Here is a 5,892-nt window from a genome sequence, read left to right on the forward strand (position 1 = left end):
CTGTAATCCGCTGCTCTGTTTTTAAATGCATTGACAGTAAAAAAGACAAAGGAAAAAAAGGCAATTTTATCTCCCTTGTTGTGGCTTCACAAAGAACAGTTTTTTTTCAGTTGACACATGCTAGCAGTATGGCCGGACAACACTAGGTAGCAGCACAAACACATCCTCACAGACGACCAATACCATCGGAAATTCTTTATTTTGGTTGTTTAGAAATGTATTCCTATCTCAGTATATTTAATGTCTGTAAAGTAATTAAAGATTTTGTAATTTAGCAGACTCCCTTTTTCCAAAACATTGTTCTGCTGTTGCGCAGATTAGCGTGATAGGCATGGGGCCGCCGTTGTGTGGTTGCACTCTGTACATCTGCCTCAACATGGCTGAGGGTGCCCCAAATGCCTGTTCCTTTGACCATGTGGAAGAGAGAAGCGTTGTGTTCGGTGACCTCTCCTCTCTCGCTCTGAGCAGACGGCGAATGAGGGGGCCATGTCATCCGCGGGACACGGAGTCTGGCTCAGTCTGCTTCCTGCGGTCCGACGGCCAGCTGTTGTGCCGGCGATGTGGTATGTGGGGAGGATGGGGGACATGATGAGGGGAGTCTTACGGTTGTCATAGGGAGGATTTCTCTTTTTTTTAATAGTTTTAGTGAAAAATGAAAAACAAACAGCTGGCCCATGTGTGGTGCTTCCACTATTTATATTATTTTAAGAAGAGAAAAGGTTCTGGGATAAAGGTTTAAAAAAAAAAAAAAAGACAGTTTATAATTGTACCACTCTCAAGGGGATGGGCCTGATGAGGTGTCCATAAAAAGAATAGAACACATGCACATTGTTTTGAGTGGACATTGTTCTGGACCACCTGTTCCTCTTTTAGTTACGTGACTGTATTTTTTGTTTTGCCGGATTGCATGCATTTACCTTAATGACGCCTCATGCCATTTGCTCTTGAATGTGTTTTGGATGTGCTGGGAGATTTCCGAACATGTGAGCTCATTCCAGCTCATTCCGCACACGTGTGCCGTCCGCAGACAGATGGCGACGCATTGATACAGAGGGTGACATCATATCCTCTTCTGTTTGTTGTGAGGGTCGAGGTGGGGGGTGGCTGCGCTACACTGAGGTGGTCATCTGGACTTTCTACTGCCAGACTGATGAGGAGGGAAGACGAAGGAATTCAATTTCACACGGCCCCAGTGTCTAGGAAATTGAATTACGCTGCATGTAGCTGGAGTGGAGGAATGCATTACTAATGCTTTGAGGTGACTGTCTGAATGGACGAGGGGTGTGTGGGGGGTGGGGGGGTGTTCCCCCTCCTTGCAGACACTTCCTGACCCTGCCTGGGCTCCGTGCCAGGTGGTCACACTGTGGTTCTGTTGACCCATCTCCAACCATATCATCCCCCCCCCCCCCCCCCCCCCCACACACACACACACACACACACACACACACACACACACACACACACACACACACACACACACACACTCCATGCCCGCTCCAATCCAGTGCCAAACAGCTGCATGGCACAGAGTACACTCATAAATGAACATTTCCATGTGTGTGATATTTAAAGTGTGTGTGTGTGTGTGAGTGCGTCTGTTTGTGCGTGTGGCTGGCTTGTCCTCTTGTCTGTGTGGCAGGAGGGTTTAAAAAGAGAAGGAGCTGTATCCTGGGTGTCACTGCACCTTTTACGAATACATATGTACTCACGCAGACATAAACATGTACACGCACATACATCTACAAACACGCATTACATGCACGCGTGTGGACACACACTAGTCATGGACAGACTGCATGCTTTGAGGGGACCCTCACCCATCGATTTGGATTGAGCTTCAGAAGAGAACATTTAGTAGTGAATAATAATTATTGTGTCATTTCCGAACATATCTTGGTTGCTAGCTTTCTCCTCCATAATACTCCCAGTGAGGTAAGGCCTACTTTTTACATTCAGAGCAAGATGTGTCATAAACCAGTGGTTCACCTCAAGCTCTACACACTTAACATAAGACAGAGAAATGCGTTTCCTCACCAACTGATAAAAATTAGAAGGCAGACGTTGGGGTAATTTTGCCATCAGGCTGTGCCAAGTGGTCTCTCAGTAGGGAAGATGGGAATCATTTAAATAAACTCAAATTTCTGGCAGTTTAGATTCTCAACAGTGATGCGTAATGGATGTTGAAGCAATCTTCAACCTGCCAGGTGGACTAAACGTGTTTCCTTCCGTTTTAACGACACTGAAGTCGTTCAGTGTCGGTCTACATCTGGAACGGTGCCAGAAATGTGCCGGGCGTGGGACTTATTTGCATCTCGCTTTGCATTTTTTGTTCAGAACACGGCACAATACTACATTTCCACGTTTGCATTGAAATTGTTGGAACAGATCCAATTCCAGCTGCACGTTCAATAGTTCTAATTTTCATATTTCTCTGCCAGAATTGTTCCCCCAGAGACATTCAAATCAATGTCATGTCGCTAGTGTGTGAAACTTTGAGGCCAAAGTCATATCATTACTATGACGTAGTGTCAACGTCAATTAAAGTTAGTAGCATAGTACATGTAAAACAACACATAAAATGTACTTTGAGACAGTGAATTTAAGTGCTATGATTTAAACACAGAGACAGTCACACACGCAGACATGTTTGTCATGACACTGGATATAACGTCTAAAAATACTGACCCGTCAACGTCCAACCGACTATATGCAAACTATGACGGACTGCTAACAGACTTAGTAAGTGGCGAAGAGGTTTGAGAAAACGACCCCCCTTAAAAATAAACACTTGTACAATCTTTTTTTCGAACGTCTAAGCAAACCTAACATATTGTGTATTGCCCTACATATAGCCGAAATCAACCATGCTTTAAAATCGAAATTCCTGGGCCAACGCTACTCAGACGAGCCCCCCCCCCCCCCCCTTTAAAACAATGGCCCTGGTGGGTGCTGTATGAGTTACTAGGAACATGAAGGCTGTTTATCGTATGGACATGTGATACCAGGATTATCGTAAAAGCTACCCCCTTCTGATCCTGCTCTTTGTGCCGGGCGGGGAGGAGGATTAAGGCCTGTGCCAGTTGTTGTAAAATCTCCCTGCAGGGCCAGCGGCTCACCCTTCTCGGCGTCACTCATCCTGCGGCCGATGAGGCCCGTTAATTGGACGGCGGGTCGATAAGAGGTGGAGAGGGAAGTCATGTCGCCCATAAACCCCCAACGGCACCTTCTGGAATGTCCCTCTCTGGTATGGCTGGACGCTTCTAATTGGTCAACACGTCCCCTGTAGGCCGAATTGCTGTCTGCTAGTCGTGCTGTTGCCGGTGTTGTGTCGAGATCTGTTTCCCCGTCGAGATGTGTTTCCCCTAGTCCCCGCCCCCGTCCGAAATTACCCGAAAAGGCCCTCTGTTCCATAGGAAAGGAGGCTCACACATCTTTCAAATTCATACTGCTGACTTATTTCCCCACAACAGATAAGTGCTGTGATTTTCAGGCTGATATCATTCAATTTGACCATTTAGAACAGGGGGAACGCATCCTGACAGTCATTATCTGGGACTAGGGGAAACACATCTCGACGGGGAAACAGATCTCGACACAACACCGGGTTCGGGATTCACCGAAACTCTCAACAGGTTGACTTTCCGCTGAGTTTCCAGCAGGAAGCTGGGGAGTTCAATACCTGCCCGGGAGTCTGACAGTCGAGGTGCCGAGGTTTGTATTTTGTTAGGCAAAAAAACAATTAGTCAGAGCCTTCCACAGCATGTGAAATTTCACAGATTCCTTCCAACGCCTTTGAAAAGAGGTGTAAAAAGCACACCTAGGTGTTTGGTTTGGCCCCCGCCGTATACAAGGCTAACTAGCCGCTATAAAGAGTCTTCCCTGGTGAGACGGGGGGGGGGGTGGCTGGAGGCTATACACGTTCACGGCTTGTTCAAATACAAAGCCCCATCATAAAGGGATTTCAGTTAGCGGTTCACGTGTTGGATGTCCTGATCGAGGTTAGCAATTATATCTTTATTTCGATTATACCAGACCCGTCTCAAATTTGCTGAGTAAAAGTGAATCAAAAAAAGGTTGCTTTTAGTTAGTGTTTTGTATCCAAGCACACCTTTGACTAATTCTTAGTTATAAGGGATTTCCTGATTTAGTTCTGCTTTTACAACAGCAACAGGCTTACAGTTGAAGGCATGCGTGGGAAAAGACAAGGAGGCGGGGTGGTCAAGTATAGGGCTAAGAATCCCCCCCCCCCCCCCCCCCTAAGAAATAAAATCATTAAAAACAGTGGCTGCAAAAGCGTCATGTTGAACACAACTCTGTTTCCCATAGGTCTGACGGCCGACACAGCCTGGATGGTTGTTCACTTTGTGACACCACGGACATCTGTACCAGTTCGAGACTTGCGTATGTTTTGTAAACAGGACATAATAGACATATTTGGTTACTGGTTAAATTATCATCGGCAGATAATAAGCCACAACAACAGCCGCAAATCCCGCCGCACCAGACATCCTGGCAGGTGGCTTTCATACTGCAGAAGTGTAGCCCACGCGCACCCTGGAGAGCAACAGTTTCCTGTCATCGCCTCATCATCACAATCTCTCCAGTTAAAATCTCTAGTCGCGCGTGTTCCTCATAAAGTATAAAAGCACTTAAAACACGCGTAGTCGGTTAACGTTAAAATGTTGGGTTGATTCAAAGTTGCACTGTGTAAACACGATAGTGGAAGAAACATTACCATAGCCTAGCATGGGAGACAAATTACACAAGCAAACATCCACACCACAGAGTAGACCATAATGATAGCTTTTGCTTAGCCGGGATGTACGGTGGGAAAAGCTGGAGGCTTTTATGTGTCTGAATCTCATGGTTAAAGAGACATCCGTCATCATTGGTTTCTTCCTAAATCAAACACATTTTATTCTCTGTTGTGGTCACATGGAAGAATGTAGAAAAAGCTGGAAAATCGATGTCATAGGCCTTTAATGGGGGAAAGCTGTTAAGCCAATCGGTTACCTTATAGCCGAATTGATGTTTGTAAATGGCAGTTGATGCTAAATTCTGAGCCTGTTGATGGGACAACTAGGGAAGTCCTTCCTCTGGCCATGTTCCCATGGGAAATGAATAAGACCAGGCTTAGAATCAAACTCTTTTCTTATTAAATTGGCAAGCTGTGAAAGTGTAGGCGTACTTGGTAATCCCATGTGAGGCAGTTTGATCTTTGCAACAAATAAGAGCAGCTTCAACATAATAAATAGGCTGGTTTTACTGTAGACTTGTTTTAATGTGATAAAAAGATGCACCCTTTACTTCTGCCTACTGGGATTACATGTGTAAAGCAGCGTACGTTACGTAATGTTATATATTATGTAATTAATTCATTTTTTGAAAGTATTAAACATCGAAATAGTTGAATCAATAGACGATTGCTAACCAATGACTACTGGACAATTAGGACAGGATAGTGGCATGGGTCTTTGATTACCAGACAAAAGATTCTGGGTTTAATTGGCAATATCTGCAGTCTCCCAGTAAGCATCCTAAAGTCTGTCACATCCCATACCCATCCCTGACGTATATTTTCAGTTGCTTTGGATAAAAGTGTATGCATAATGACTAAATAGTGTTTTCTCCAGTTTGGCGTGGAATCCTAGTTGATCCTACCCCCCTATAACATAAACTTCTGATGGTAGATTAAAGGCTACTTAATTACAATTGGTATAATTTTCAATGTAGTTCTGTGGTGGGTTTCATGTGTTTGCTATTGTAATTATGTCCGTTCCCATACTCCCAAGAGCTGTAAAACAATAAACACATCCAAACAAGGCAAGGATTTGAAGTGTTGGCTCTGTTCTCCATTAGCATCACAATTTACTTCCTGGCCCGGTTCAGGCT

The sequence above is a fragment of the Gadus macrocephalus genome, chromosome 2 (genome assembly GCF_031168955.1).
Source record: "Gadus macrocephalus chromosome 2, ASM3116895v1".
Taxonomy (NCBI): Eukaryota; Metazoa; Chordata; class Actinopteri; order Gadiformes; family Gadidae; genus Gadus; species Gadus macrocephalus.